Source organism: Rattus rattus, chromosome 1, assembly GCF_011064425.1.
Source record: "Rattus rattus isolate New Zealand chromosome 1, Rrattus_CSIRO_v1, whole genome shotgun sequence".
Lineage (NCBI taxonomy): Eukaryota > Metazoa > Chordata > Mammalia > Rodentia > Muridae > Rattus > Rattus rattus.
Genome location: NC_046154.1, coordinates 242605185 through 242622013, shown reverse-complemented (window position 1 = coordinate 242622013; position 16829 = coordinate 242605185). Strand labels below are relative to the sequence as shown.

Sequence of the window (16829 nt, the reverse complement as noted above, 5' to 3'; positions counted from 1 at the left end):
AGGGAGGAGGGAGGGGGAGGAGAGCAAAATAGAAAGGAAAAAAGAGAAAGACAAAGAGAAGGGGAGAGAAGGCAAGGAAGAATAAAGAAGGAGAGGAAGAAAGAGAAGGGACAAGAGAAAGGGGAGGAGAGAGATGAAGGAGTGATCTGTGACAAGTGTCCTGGTTTGCCTTCACTTGCTGTGATAAACACCATGACTAAAAGCAACTTGGGGAAGAAAGGGGTTACTTCAGCTTACAACTCTTAGCTCAAGCTTTGTCTCTGAGAGAAGTCAGGGCAGGAACCGGGTGTCAGGAACTGAAACAAAGACCTTGATGGAACATTGCTTACTGGTTTGCTTCCCAATCCTCGCTCAGCCTGGTGTCCTTTACAATGCAGAACCACCCTCAGTGGGCTGGGTCCTTCCACATTAACCATTAATCAAGAAAATGCCCCATAGATTTGTCCATGGGCCAATCTGACAAGGACATCTTCTCATATGAGGTTCTTGTCTCCAGAAAAACTTGTGTCACGTTGACAAAATAAACTCTCACCAGGACAAGAACATAGCCTTAAAGCTATGCCCTTATAACAGCTGGTCGATGTAATACCTCAACCATAATTATAATACCTCGCCAGCATCACATGGGATGCAAGTCTTTCCTACATGAGCCTTAGGGAGAATGGTTCATATTTTTACCCTAACATTATCTCAGAATTTATCTTCTACAATAACGAAGGCTGAACTTCAGGACTGCTTTGTGTTCCCATTGTCCTCAGGCACAGGTCCAACTTCATTTGTGCTACCTAAGCGTGGTGATTTTCTGTTTATGTATCTTTCTGCCCTACTAATCTGCAAGCTTTTTTCTGGAAGACATCATGTCTTGCTCATTACATTACCATAACTAGCCAAATGCTTGCTACAGAGGAGACTCAGTACACACTTGACAAATTTACTAATTAATAATATTGCTGCTTCATTGGCAAGTCACAGGCAACCCCGACCAAAAAGCGCTTTATGGGCTATATCAATTTTTAGTAAGGTCTGGATATGGTAAATCCAATTATTACATTGCAGAGTGAAATTACAAAATTAAAATTGGCTGAATGAAATAATTAAAGGAAATTTCAGTTCCCTAATGAGTAGAAATGGTAAATGAGATTATATGACACCATGTCAAAGACGGCTCAGCTCTACATCTGGGGTGCACATTCTCATTTCAGAATTAGAGCCACACTACCAATAGAAGTTTTGGACGGAGTATTCATATACATCTACCATTACAACGGATAAAGACCAAAGATCTGAAGAGAGGTAAGGGAGAGGGAGCAAAGGTGAAGGCAAGAACAAGAGAAATGTATAACCTATGAAAGTAAGGTACTTGGTGAACAGCGTTACAGACATCCCACAGAAATGGAGGAAAAGAGGTGACAGGTGTTAAACCCAGTTTACAAAGTGGCCTTTCTAGTCTGTTTTCCATTGTTCTGACAAACATCACAACTAAAGCCCGCTGAGGGGAAAGAGGGTTTATTTGACCTACAGGTTATAGTCAGTCATTGAGAAAAGAGGGTTTATTTGACCTACAGGTTATAGTCAGGTATAGTAAGTCAGGATGGGAGCTCAAGCAGAAACCCAGAGATAGGAACTGAAGTACAAACCATAGGTGAACCCTGCCTAATGGCTCATACTCACGTCCACTCTCCTTTCTTATACAGCCCAGGGACATTTACCTAGGGAGGGTAGTGCTTACAATGGGTTGGACCACCTCCATCAAATTAACAATCAAGAAAATGCCCCTAGAGATGTGCACATAGGCCAAACTGATGGAGGTAAGTCTTCTGTTGAGGCTTCCTCTCCCAAAGTGCGTCAACTTCACAACCAAGACTAGCCCATCACAGTGAGAAACTTGGTGCCAGAAATCCAGGCTACTCAGACCCATAGTGACAGAGAAATTCTATTAACACTCTATTCATGATATGGCTAGATCATTTTATAGTGGTGAGTGTGCAGATATGATGCTAAGTAGACAGACTAGAGCCCTGTGCTCACAGGTCATGCATGTCATTTTCATGGAAGATTGACTAAAATGAATAAGCAAATGACTACCAGAAGAAGAGTCTCGACCTAAGAAATAAATATGGTAACAAAAATAAAATACTTTTTATTTCCTAGCTTTACCATTTTAGATGTTTTGATTTTCCTTCTATAATCATCAAGATTTTTGCCTATGTCCTGTGGCCCTGTTTTTATTATAAAATGATTATGAAAATTAAAGAGTTAATGAAAATTAAAGAACTAATGAAAAAACAACACAGTTTATGCCATGAAGTTTACAAAGCTATTGCTATTTGTCCAAAGCAAGCATGTTACTGTGTCTCCAGGTTAAATGACTAATGTGTCTCCAGGATAAATGACTAATGTTGCACTGGATGATTGGCAGATGGTCAGTTCACATGGCTTAAACTATGAGACTGGGCACAGAAAGCTTCACTGCTTGACTCAGATGCTATCTAAGAAGAAAGAACTCCTCTTCGTCATTTTCCAAGTCCCAGGAATAGTCAAATGGTCAAAAACTATAAGGTCTCTTGCTGATAGTTAACTACAGTATGGCTACTTCTTAGCTATTCATGCTAAAATTATAGCTTTGGTGATTTAGAATCCTAAATGAATACACACATAGGTCAACAAAACACTATACCTGCAAAACATTGTAATCCAAGAGTAAAAGAGAAGAAAAAAAAAGTTGGGATACCTGGTTTCTTTGAAAATTGTATTACTGATTCCCTGTGTGAATTTTTTTTAATAAGGACATTTAACCGGGGCTGGCTAAGAGTCTCAGAGGTTCAGTCCATTATCGTCAAGACAGGAGTATGTAGCATTCAGGGAGGCATGGTACAGGAGGAGCTGAGAGTTCTACATCTTCTTCTGCAGGCCACTAGGAGATTACTCTCCCTTTGTGATCTTGAGCAAACTATTTTCCTTCATTAGGTCAGAGGTTTTCTATTTAAATAGAGTAAATTAAAATATAAGCTTGGGTAGTCTCCTCATTTTAATGGATGACTTACAGAATTATTTTGGCTCATTTGGAAAGAAAAAAAGAGAATGTGTGATGTTAAAAAAAAATTACCAAGTTCTGTTTGCCAGGTCATTCTTGCCTTGCTGGCAGATACATGGTGGTCTAGCTGTTTCTGCTGATGACGGAGTTAGCTTTTTTCCCAGTGACTAAGTCTTGGCTCATAAAATGTGGGACTTGGCATTGCTCCACTTGGCATTGAACTATGCCCAATTTTTCCTGTTCCCTCTTTCCTCCTAGCATGGAAGTAAACATCTAAAAAGGCACTTTGCATGGTACATATCATCACACCAGCCCTGAATGCCTACACTGAGTAGAGCCTCCGACCCTGCTGACTCGCATTAAATGCACTGAGATGTTCAGGCCGCCATTGTTAAAGTGCAGCACAGCTTATGCTAAATGACATTGTAAGGGATGACAGGAGAATCCAATCTAAAAGTCACAAGGCTGATCATAAGGTACATGAATGAAAATAAAAACTGACATTGGGCTAAATGCAGATCTCTTGTCTCAGGGAAGGTCTCCAGATTAACCCTGTGATGTCTCTCTGTTCATGATGATGTTTGGTCCTCAGCCACTTCCAGAAAGGTACATGTATTGATGTGGTTTGATAGTTTCATTAGAACTAGGACTACTTCATGCATCTGCAACAGGGCCATGGGCCTATCAAAACCATTTCAAGGCTTATATCTGTTCCTGGTTATATCAGACCAAAGAGTAGGGAAACTTGGACACCAGTCTCTTGAAATACTCGCTGCTCAGGGCAAAGATAAGACTGAATGAGGAGAGAGGGCCAGCATACAGTTCAAATTCTGGCAAACTATGAATTTGAGATTCAGTCGTACTTGGGAAACATAACCCAATAAAAGTCACATTGTAAGAGTGTTCTCTAAATAACAAACAATAGCAGGCCGAGGGGTGACTTTGTGTAAAAGGAGGGGGTGATTATGAGCGGGGTATTCATCTTTCCTTGAATAAGGTTGGTGCCACATGCCTGGAGGGATTGGGCATAATAAATGGTGGTGGCGGAATGTAGGTTAGCTCCAGAAGGAGAGCATGTCAAGGAGGGTTATGAAATGCTGGAGTAAGTGACGGATGAGGTCATGTCATCTGCTCCCCGGGAAAGAGATGGAAAGTCTTTCTCAAAGTCAGATGCTGGGGAGCAAGTCAAGACCTAGCCGAGTGGGAGCTCAGGCTGCAGGCTACTGGATCAGGCAATAAATTACTCTCCCTCTTTCAACCCAAGGTCTCGACAAACAGAAATCAGATGAGTAGAGAGGTCAAAATAACCTCTTTTTAGTCACACAAAGGTCTAAACTGATGGCCATAGCTTAGGGTAACAACCAAATGAGAACATCAAGTGATCTACAGGACACAATCAACTTGTCCCTGGTCCCAGACCACTGTGGCCTAGGGCAGCCTTCCTGTATCCAAAATCGTTCATCTTCCTACTTTCAGTAAGTAAACGTTCATGAAAGGCAAGTAAAATCTGAGCTAAGATGATTATGCCTAATGGGGAAGTCAATCCTGTAACTGCGACAGATGTTTAAGTAACAAGGAATGTCATAGCAGTGGTCTCCTCAACATGGAGAGGGCTGATATGAGTTTGAGGGAGTGAAAGACCAGGTACTCGCATATTCCCTATTGAGTGACATCACCATGCTATCTACATGTTAATTATTTAATTTAGTGGATTACAACCTCTGTAGAAGGTATCCATCCAGAATATGACTCACAGAGGAGGAAATGGTGCTGAAAGGGCACCCACTGGTGAAAGTAAAGGCTGAAGTGGTCCCAAAGCTTATAATTCCATTTCCTTTGTTATCCATTCCTCCGTTTTTTGTTTTTCTATGTACAAGAGTTCAAGCAAATTTAGTCCCAGACTCAGAAAAAATCTTACCAAGCGCTGCCCACAATGTATTCATATTAACTTCTTTTTCACCTCTGAAAGTGGCCTTGACCATGAAACCATAATGGTTTTGGAGAATGACGTGCCAAGTGTCAGGCAAACAAACATGCAACAGCACATATAAGCAGCTCATGAGAGAGACATTCTTACCAGAATGTTCTCTACACTTGATGGTAATGCCCAAGAAAAAATGAATCCCAGATGTATACACCTCTGACTTCTTCATTTTAAAGACTAAATTTCTGCTAGCAAGTGGAAAGATTTGCTCAGGGAGGGGGTCAAATCTCACCATAATGATTCTCAGTTTCTCCTCTGTGCTGTTCTGCTTTGCTGGGACACTGGTACCTGAGGACCCAATATACACTCAGATCAATATGCATGTTCCTCTTAGCACCAGCACTGATGATATGGGAATAGAGCCCATTCTATAAGTTCACAGTTGATTGAAAATGAATGACGTAGACATTTTGGGTCTTACCTCTAGGCATATAACCACCATGATATGGAAGCAACCTCGTTGATGAATCTTTGGAGGTTATAAAAGAGAAATGATGAAGAGGGAGTTTTAAAAGTAACTCAAGACCTAGAAAAGAAACATTTGGAGCTCAGGATGCTTCTGTATGGTGGGTGTGTCCAGGAAAGGAGATGCTATTGGTTTCTATATAATTATATCTGGTACAATGAAGTCCACAGCTGGGCTTACACCTTCATTAGTGCAGCCTTTTCTAGATATGAGAATTGAAATTTTTCATTCAGTCTCTTGTATTTTTATGTCTTTCTAATTTGTGTTCAAGATGCCTCAAGCTTTTAGTTCAGGCCCAAGACTCTGGAGAATACCTGGTCCATGAGCCTGAGGGAAAGGCTTTGGGCCAAGCAAAAGAGAGAAGAGATAGGACTTGCTTCTGGCTGACCTGCACGCTGAGGTCCACCGTGTTTTGAAAATGCATTAAATTCTTTCCAAAGAAAGAGTTTCCATTTTAGTTAATAAACCCCCTCAAGGAAGGAAATGGAGCAGAGCATGTAAACAGCTCATGACTGAAACATTTTTGGCTATTTTTCCCTCACAGTTGCTGATACTAGAACAGGACCCAAAAGAAATATTTGCTTCTGTGCGAGGGGGAGTTGAGATCTTAAGCATAATCTGGCATCTTTCTTTGATGTTTGAAAATGCATCTTCAACAAGTCTTCAACAATGCACATAAAACTATGGGGAGAGAGGGCAAGGGAAATGCTGCAGTGGACGAAGGAGGAAAATAATAAAAGAACTTGCCTTTACCCTCAGCCTCAGTGATGGGATGGAGGACTCACCTGGTCTTTATTCAGGTTGATCCATGAGAAGCATGGCCCTCACCCTGGGCTGTCATGCAGAGAACAAAGACCACAAGTCTTGTACCATGAAGTAGAAATACAAATTATTTCATTAAGCAACTGTTCCATCAGTGGAAAAACATAGGCATCTATGAGTGAAAGTACCTGGGAGTAAAGGAAGAGAGAAGGAAGGGTAAAGGAGACTGAATAGTAATATGAACTGCCACTCTACCTCCAAAGGGAAGAAACTTCCGGCCAGATGAGAGAGCTGCCACCAGGCTCCTGAGATGAGAAGGAGTCTGGTGTGCTACGGAACGATGGGAAGTTTAGTGGAGCTGAAGCAGAGAGAATTAGAAGACAATCATGAAGATGAAGCCAAGAGGGTAGGGTATATGGCTTTGGATTAGAGCAATGTAAGATTTTGGATGGCATGGGTTAGCCTTCTGGGTCAGCACTCTGCTGTTATGCATGGCTTGTGTTCAGGAAAGAGAAGCAAGTGTCTTCAATTGAGCAACATGTGGAGGCAGAAGCTGGCAAGAGGATCAGTCTTTAACCCTAGGTACCCATTGGCCTAAACTGGAAACATTACATAAGCTGCTGGTAACATCTCACTCTCAAAGAACTAACCTAGAGCATCGGGGAATGCATTGCGATGTTTTAAAATTCTTCTCTGATTTGAGAGTGAAGACAAGATTGTGGCTCTGCACTAAAAGAAAAAAGGGAGAGAAAAGATTTGGAGAAGAAAGATTCCTTACCATAAACAGCTCTCAGCTGCAAGGACTCTGCCTCCACTGGAGACAAGGTGCTCTGGAGAAGTTCATCAGTGCAACTAAACACATCCACCCACTTTGAAGAAGACCCAGAATATACCCTCATTCCTGAGATGCTGTGCCTTGTGACCCACTGATAGCAAGAGGACAAAGGTCCACACCTCTCTCTTCTATTGAACAGTGCCTGTATGACAATGCTACCAAGAGAGACACTGAATACTGGATTACAACCCCCGCCCCCTGAAAATAAGAAGGTAACTGACTTGTCTAAAGTCATCATCAGCTCAGAAAGAAAGGGATCCAGGGCACAATTTAGGGTCCATCAAAAAGCCTGCTCCATTCCCTACTAAATGCTTCCTCTACCTTGGCTATGACCCCAGAGTAAAACTTGATGTTCTAATGTATTTGAGGCTTTTCGTTTTGGTTTGGTCTGTCTTTTTTTTTTTTCTTTCTTTCTTTCTTTTTTTAATCTAGAGGCCAGGTCACTTCTTTGTATAAAACAAGCCTAGCTAGCTTTCTAAGCGTCTTAAAACCAGGTCAGTCCCTCATCACACAGCCTTTTCCTAGGGTAATTTCAAGTGAATACTTGGAATTAAAAGCAAACAAACAAAGCTTGGAGAATTGCATGTGGGGAGAAGCAAATGAAGTCAACTGTTTGCAGGCTGTGTCTCCCTTTGGTGTCAGCAATCCTCTCCTCCCTGAGCTGTGTGTGGGGTGGGGGAGGAGGCTCCTTAACCCAGAGCTCTCCTGACATGGTGCAGAGTTTATTTTACTTCAGATTCATGGCTCCTGCAGATCAAAGCTTTCTTTACATATTATGTTTTGCATAAAAAAACAATAATGTGTTCTGTGAGGTCTGGGTTTTCCTTTCACTGTGCTAATGTTGTAAAAAACCAATCTGACTCCTCACCCTGATCCTCCATGGCTATAAAGTCACAAATCAGGCGTAATGATGGTGCTCTCCTTAAGGACTCACCGAGGCATTTCATCTAGCCTGGTGTACCAGTAATGAAATTTGCATTGTGCTTACAGGACTGTTTTATTGATATAAATGGACTTTTGTACCCAAATGACTGAAGAGCTATTCCCCAACATAAGCTGGGGGGGGGTTGATTTCTGCCTAGGAGCCCCCTCTGTAACCTTGACCACGATTCTGATGGTAGGAAAGGATGAAATGAGCCGACATTGCTGCTGTCTTTCTAGGAGACCTCTATGTGTCTGACCTTATCTGTTTTTTTCTGCTTTCTCCTCCTACCTGCCCTTTTACCATCCCGCATGCCTCAGGCCATACATTTTATGAATCTCCCTACAGGATTTTGAGAATGTGCCTATAATATATAGGAACTGAAAAGGTGAGACCCCCTAGACCTGCCCAGCCACAGGAAGCCTAGGGATGCATGGATTTATAATCTAATCACCTTTAGTCAAATATTCAGAGCCTTTGAATGAAAAGCAGCCAGACATGGAAAGATCTGTCTATAAAGACCCCAGGTAGAAGGACAGACATGTGCAGGTGTCTCTAGGCATGAATGACTACTACATCAGCAATCCTTGCTACTGCCTGATCATACGATCCAACAGGAATCATTACAAACTCTTGACCCCATCTCTTCCCCAGAGCAACTGAAATGGACTTCCTGAGAGATGAGGAAACTGAGGCCAGAACAAAATCCAGGCTCTAATAAGTAGAAGACAGGAAGCAGGAAGCCTGAATAGCACAGCCACCCCATCCTTTCATCAGAAAATAAGTGATTACGAAAGATCTTGGTATAGGGTGGAAGACCAAACAGTCATGCCCTGATTCCATGGCTTCACCATGTCAGGATAACTCTTTGGAATGGGATCATGAACCAATACAAGGGTTGAAAGATACTGATTTTACTCTCTAAACTATCCTGCCTTTTGGCCTCCTGTGACTGCAGTAAATCACTTAGATGAAGCTTATTTCCACATTTCACCTTGTCTGTATTTGGGTCAGCAAGTTTCATGATTGCTGTTGGTTCCATGGCTGTCATGAAACTGTCACTGCCTAAGAAATATCTTGATCTCCTTACTTTGCCATGTGTCTCTCTCACTTTCCTTTCTTCTCCCCACCCCATTCCCCTTCTTTTCAGCAGGGTCTAGGCCCAGGTCTTGAACTTAACATTCTCCTACCTTAACATCCAAATGCTGGTGTTACAGGACTGTGCTGTCACACTCAGTTCTAAATGCTTAAGGTAATTGTGTGTGTGTGTGTGTGTGTGTGTGTGTGTGTGTGTGTGTGTGTGTGTGTGTGTGTAGACATTACTATATACTTCCCAATTTTTTTCAGTCAATGAAAACCCAAAATGCAGCTACTTTCCTGTATTGTAAGGCTTCAAATCTCATCTGTTTCCAATCTGACAGCAGTCCCAGGCCTCAAAGGTTCAGAAGTTCCCACAGTTCTATTGTAGATGCATTAACAAATAAAAGGGTAGACAGATATTATGATTTTCATTCTTCTGTTTACAGTGTGCTTACAGTCCAGGTCAAGCCTAAGAACTGTCTGTTTATAGAGAGATACCCACATAGTGGATCATATTCAGAACACTGTGATAAATTGCTTATCTGGACAAAAGGGACTCACTAGTCTCCTAAGCTCATGCAGTGGAGAGATGGTTGGGATGAGGTAGTTTGTCAAGCAGGACACATGGAAACCTTGCACTGTAAGGAGCTATGGTATATACATACAGTATTCTGCCCAGCATCTCTTGCTCCATTTCAGCTTCTGCTGTCTAAAGCATTTACACTTGAATATTTATGCACAAGAAGGTCCATTTCCCATGTGCCAACTCAGCCAAATTCTTTGGCCTTGCAGCTTCATGTCACCAACTGTTATCACAAGAATTCCTTTACTTCAAAGTAGGAAAAACTGATGGCGCAACTTAACTTCAGAGCTCCCAGGTCCACTGCAGCTCAGGAAGTCAAGTCAAGCTTTGATGGGGGTACTGGCCCTGTGAGTTCTGTGAAAATACACCCTTCATAATAAATGGTTAGTGAAATTTTTTGGAGAGACTCCTTAAGACCTGAGGTAACTCAGCATCTAAGAGCTTCAGTGGAAAAATGGGGATGGTACCAGAACCTCACAAACACTGACCTAGCCTCTCTTACTGTGATAAAACATTCACCAAAAGCAACTTGAGAGAGGAAAGGACTTATTTGATTTACATGTGTCAATCACAGCTCATCATTGAGGGAAAACAGGCAGGAAGTCAAACAGGGCAGGAACCTATAGCCAGAGATTTAAGCAGAAGCCATGAAAGAGCATGGCTCCTGGGCTTTCTCTTCATGGATAGCTCATCATGCTTTCTTATACAACTCAGGACCACCTTTCCCTCTCACAGTGCACTTGATCCTCCTGCATTAGTCCTTAAACAAGAAAATGCCCCCAAACGTTTGCCTACAGACCAATATGATTGAGGAATTTTCCCAAAGTTGTTTATGATGACTTAAATGAATGATCCTAGATGTGTTAAGTTGACAAAAAAAAAAAAACCAAAAAAACAAAAAACAAAAACAAAAACAAAAAACAAACAAACAAACAAACAAACAAAAAGAAACCCTAACATGAATATTGATGAACAAAGAACTGAAACCCTGCAGGCAGAAGGAACACAAGAGCATGCACATAGGTTTGTAACCATGAACTCACAGCCTATGTCATAGCCTACGATGCTAATGTTTCTCACAAAGTGTTTTGCAGAGTCTTCAAGGGAAAGTAAGAAATAGGTTGTGCTGCAAAAAGACCAACAAAGTGAAGAAGGAACTGGCTTGGATTCATCCAGATATATTACCCAAGAACCAAAGAACCCCTTGGAAAAGTGAATCATTCTAACTGAAATCCAGTACTCAAAGAACATCCATCTGGAAGCAATTTAAAATGCCTTCTGGGCTGTCATAGAAGTAAAGGAGTCAATATACGAAATAAGATCCGACGGGTTGGATTTGCACTTGGCCTAAGAAAGAACAGTCTAAGAGTTGCACCATTCAAAGATAGCATGCCCTTGTTCTGGTTTCCTATCTCTTGGTGAAATAAACACCACGGCCAAAAACAACTTATGAGAGGAAACCTTTTATCTTACATTTCTGGGTCAACATCCATCATTGAGGGCAGTCAGGACAGGAACCTGAGCAGAAATCACAAAGGAATGAAGCTTGCTGGTCTACTCTCTGCAAATCTCATAGACTATAGCCCAGATTACCTGCTTAGGGTCTATGCCACCCACAGTGGGCTGGGCACTCCCAGATCAATCATCATTTAAGACAATCTCTCATAGAAAATTCCATAGGCAATCTGATTTGGGAAATGGGATACGATTCCTTTAATCCTTCAATGAGACACCTCTGACTGTAGACTGTGTCAAATTGATGGTTCATACCAACTAGGACAGTCCTTCCAGTAGCTGCTGAGTATTCGGTCTGTGGGAGTAGACCACAGATTTCAGGAACATTATCAAAGACAAGCAAGCATTTTTAGGAGGATATAGGATTCCATAACTTGGAAAGCTCATTCCGGCAAAGTTTAATAAGTCATACTTTCTTGTTCTGCTTCCAGCCTCACAGAGATCTAGAGTAAATAGACCAATGCTTCCATCGCAAGTTATTTCCCTTGAGTTTCTTTATCCCTTACAAAAAATATGAACGGGTAAAAAGCAATATGAAACTGGAGACTATACTAAAGGAATGTGTACAAACTTTGTGTAATACATTTAGACTTGTTAAATGAATGATCAAAGCATGAGGACTTATTTTGCTAACACGGATAATTAAAAGAATCTAACGTTAATTTAGAAGGAGAGATTGTTCCTAAAGGAAACTGCAAAGCTATTCTAGAATTGCTAAAGTGGCAGTGTTACACACAATTTTGCTGTGAGCAGCAAAGACTATTGCATACTATTGTTGCTCTACCTATAAGTACTTCAGAAATTAAAATCTTTAAAAATAAGTATGTCCACTGGCATCTCACCATTTTCTGGTTTTGTGTTTCATGATTTAAATGATACATTTAATCACTAGAGGGAGGCCTTGCCAATATTCATAGCTTAATATGATCTTCCAAAAATAAGATCCAAGGCTGCTAGGATTCTACTCATAAAACATCTCATAAATCATTAATAAAACATTTTCACATATTAAGTCCTCTGAATGTTCATGACAACCATATACTGGAAGGCAAAACTATATCACTACTGCCAGGATCCCATTAAAGGTTATCACTAAGTGCATGTTTACATGTAGTTGGTATCTTGATTGGGTATGAGATGAGTAATGTGTAAAGTTGGGCAACCTTTCCATTATCTGATTAGGTCAGCTGATTTTCTGTGGTGCACTCACCTTCAAGAATTATCTTAGGAGGAAATACAGCTTGTCTAAAATTGAGTGGAAAGCTCGGAGAAGCTTTTCTAAGTGAGGATATATTACAGAGAAAGGGATTCAAAAGGCTCTAGGTAGAAAGGAAGAAAAGCAGCCTCCTAGAGCTGGCTTTGTAGAGTCACGGCTTGCTCCATGAGCTGGGTTGGATCAGATATGAGACGCTAGGAGGAACAGCTTGAGATACTAACCAGTTCACACTAACATCTACTCTGATCTGATCGTCCCTGGCCATCCTCTGATTTTTCTATGGATCCTTAAATGTAGACAACTATCCCAACCTTGTGGTTAGAAGCCTAAGTTATCTCTCTGTGTGTCTGCCTTTCCACAGCCCAACTCACCACAAGTTGCAAGAACCTCCCTATTTTGTTTATGAACCCTTGAACTTGGCCAATGCACCAATGATTTATTCCAACGATTGCAACCAGTTACTTCTCATTGACAACTATACCCACACCCCTTATCAGAGTTAGAATGACCCTTTGAACCCTCTCTACCTCCTCATTCAACTCACCTAATTTAGATCCTAAATGCTCATTGTAGCCCTGTTTACCTGCAGCTGAGCTCTCCCGCACAAGTCCGCTGAGTTCATATCATGTGTTCCTACTTACATGTTTCTCCTGTTACATTCTCTCCCAGTGGTCAACTAAGGCATTTCTTGCCAAAGGGAAGACCTCTCTCTCTCTCTAGAAACTAGGTGAGCAATTTAGTAACCACAGACACTGTGTCTCCATTAGTCACTCTTGTCACAGCAATGGAATTTCATCTTTCACTTCCGGAGTTGGATGAAATCGTTGTTTTATTTTCCTCTCAGTTGAGAATTGACCTGCATGGATTCAGAAACTATGTCTAATTTTGTTCCAGCATATATGTTCAGAAAAAAATGATCATATGGGCTGAAGCTTTATAGAGGCTGGTAAAATGGTTTTAAAAATAATAATCTTGAGAACATAAACTATAAAGAATTTAGAGTTGACTCTTACTATCTATGGGTTCCATATCCATGTATTCATCCATTTTCAATTGTCTCTGTATTGGATATATACAGACATATTTTTCTCATTCTTGTTCTCTATGTAATGCAGTATGGTGACCATTTACATACCATTTGCATTACATTAAATATTATAATTAATCTAGAGATAGTTTAAGTACAAAGAGGCATATTGTAGGTTATGGGCAAATGCTATGCCATTTTATAGCATTGAGTGCCCACAGTTTTTTGGCATTCGAGGGAAAGGAGCATGTTGGAAATATCCCCCAAGAGACAGAGAGGGAGAACTGTTAAGGAGTTTTAATGGAGTGGAATGAGTGGAGGCACTAAGTGAGTAGAACTGACAGGAGTCATTAGAAAACTAGATGCCACGACTCCATTGGGAGTGAAGTCAGGACATGAGTTGGATGTGGAGAGTGAGCAGAGTGATGATGCTGTGTAAGGAGATGGAGGATTGGACCGGGAGGTACAAGATGCATTGGCTTCCCCAGCTGTTGTAATAAACACCCACAAATTGAGTTTCTAATAGCAGAAATGTTTCCTCCCATAGTTCTGGAGGTCAGGAATCTAGCATGAGTTGCGAGAAGAATTGGTTCTAACTACTCCAAAAGAGAGTACTAACTAGGGTTCCCATTGAAACAGACCAGTACAGTGGATACATGGATGATAGATTTTTAAGGATAGATAGGTGATAGATGAGAGATAGATAGATGAAAGGTAGATGATGGATGGATAGGAGATAGATAGATAGAAGATAGACAGATGATAGATAGATAAATAGATAATAGATAGATGGATAGATAGGTAGATAGATAGATAGATAGACAGATATAGTTTGAATTTCAAGTGTGTATCACACGCTCATATTTTGTTTTGTTTTTTTGTTTTGTTTTTATTAACTTGAGTATTTCTCATTTACATTTCGAGTGTTATTCCCTTTCCGGTTTCGGACAAACATCCCCTAGTCCCTCCCTCCCTTCTTCATGGGTGTTCCTCCCCATCCTCCCCCATTGCCGCCCCCCCCAACAATCTAGTTCACTGGGGGTTCAGTCTTAGCAGGACCCAGGGCTTCCCCTTCCACTGGTGATCTTACTAGAATATTCATTGCTACCTATGAGGTCAGAGTCCAGGGTCAGTCCATGTATAGTCTTTAGGTAGTAGCTTAGTCCCTGGAAGCTCTGGTTGCTTGGCATTGTTGTTCATAAGGGGTCTCGAGCTCCTTCAAGCTCTTCAACACGCTCATGATTTAAGCCCTTGTTTCTTAGTTTATGACAACTTGGGTAGGCTGGAGAACCTACAGAATGTCAGGACCATATGGCAGGACATTTTAAAGTTTATATCAATCTCTGCATCCTTTCCATTTGCTTTAATCCCTATTGTTCTATGAGGTAAACAACATCTGCTTTAACTTCCAGTGTTATGGTCTGGTCTGCTCTATTATGTCTTCTCCATCATGATGGACAGAAGTCCTCTAAAACTGTAAACTAAAATATATCTTTACTCAAGATGTTTCTTTCGTATATTGTGGTAACAGTGATGTAAAATATAAGATAGGTATGAATATAGAATATAGACAGACAGATAGATGGATAGATAGATAGATGATAGGTGACAGAAAGATGATACATAGAGATTATAAATAGTTGATAAATAGGTAGGTAGATAGATAGATAGATAGATAGATAGATAGATAGATAGATAGATAGATGATAGGTAACAGAAAGATGATACATAGAGATTATAAATAGTTGATAAATAGGTAGATAGATAGATAGATAGATAGATAGATAGATAGATAGATAGATAGAAATAATAGGTTGGTTAAAACAAGGATAAAATTTGATAGAATTATTGATTGGTAGATAGATGATAGATACATAAAAGATAGATACATGGGTAGTTAAATAGATAAATATGCTAATTGATAATGAATAATTAGCCTGCATGATTATGGAGGCTAAGAAGTCTCACAATCTTCTTTCTGTTAGACAAGGACTTGCTAAAGTCTAAGGCTGAGGGTCAGGGAAATAAGGGCACAAATGGTATACGTTAAGTACCAGTCTAAGGGAAAAGGAAGACAGATGTTCCTGCTCACGGAGTCAGGAAACAAACAACTTTATCTTCTTCCACTTGTTGGTCTATTCTGGACCCTCCTGATTCAGATGCAATCTATGCACAGTGAATTGTCTGCCATACCAAGTCCATCAATCCCAGTGCTGAAATATTCCAGAAACACCCTCACAGAAATTATGTGAAGCAGATTATCTATAGCCAAGTGATCTATTCAAGCTGACACGTATAGCTGAGCTTCACTCAGAGAATCTACACTGTACACATCTCCCAGGTTCTCCATGTCTCCAGTCTCCCAGTCTCTCTGCTCTGCACCTGTCTCCCAGTACACTTCCCTGCTTTGCACCTGTTTCCCAGTTCCTTCATGTTGCACCTGTCTACCAGCTTCTTGCTGCACCTGTCTCCCAGCCTTTCTGCTCTGAACCTGTCTCCTAGTTTCTCCATGCTACACGTGTCTCCCAGCTTCTCTGTGCTGCACCTGTCTCCCAGTACACTTCCCTGCTCTGCACTTGTTTCCCAGCTCCTGTTTCCCAGTTCCTTCATGGTGCACCTGTCTCCTCAGCTCCTCTGCTCTCCATCTGTCTCAGCTTCTCCACACTGCACCTGTTTTCCAGTTTCTTTGTGTTCCACCTGTCTCCCAGCTTCTCCATGCTTCATCTGCCTTCCAGTTGCTCTGAGTTGTACCTGTCCTGTCTGCTAGGCTCTCATAGTGTTTAAAGTACCATGGTCCTACTGTATTTGCAAGCACCACACTCCGGTGTCTGCCTCCATCTTCATATTACCCTCTGTACTGTCTGTGTGCCTTAAAAATATCTGCCCCTTTTTCTATTGAGAACGTATGCCACTAGATTTAGGCTTGCCCATAGTCTAGGATAATCTCATTATTGTATTCTGTATTTAATGACACATGTAACATCTTCATTTCCTATTTAAGTTACAGGTCCTTAGAGTTAGGTCATGGACATATATTCTTTGGGGACACAGTTTATTGAGGTCATTCTGTGTGGTGCTCTGAATTTTTCCATATTGTGTAAAATGGTCATTTTTCAGGCTATTCCTTACCCTAAAAGATTCCACGTTAAAAGCAGACACGGACAAAATGACCCTGCATGGTGATGGTAGACAGACAACACCATTCTCATGCTATAGACTGATAAGCAACTTATTCCTAAAGGTAAAAAGAGAACCAACCTATAAATTTATCAAAGTAAATTTGAACCATTTGAGCATATGGACATATTAGAACTCTAGGAAGAGAATCAGGCCAGACAAGTTTTCAAATGTACCAGACTGAGTGAAGACTATAACACCCTCACCTGAACCCCATAAAGAGGGGAT

The 16829-nt window shown here is 41.0% G+C and overlaps 1 pseudogene; it reads right to left on the bottom strand.

The window, feature by feature from the left end:
• Positions 1-16034, bottom strand: part of LOC116889884 — a 57337-nt pseudogene extending 41303 nt beyond the window's left edge.
• Positions 16035-16829: the final 795 nt, after the last annotated feature.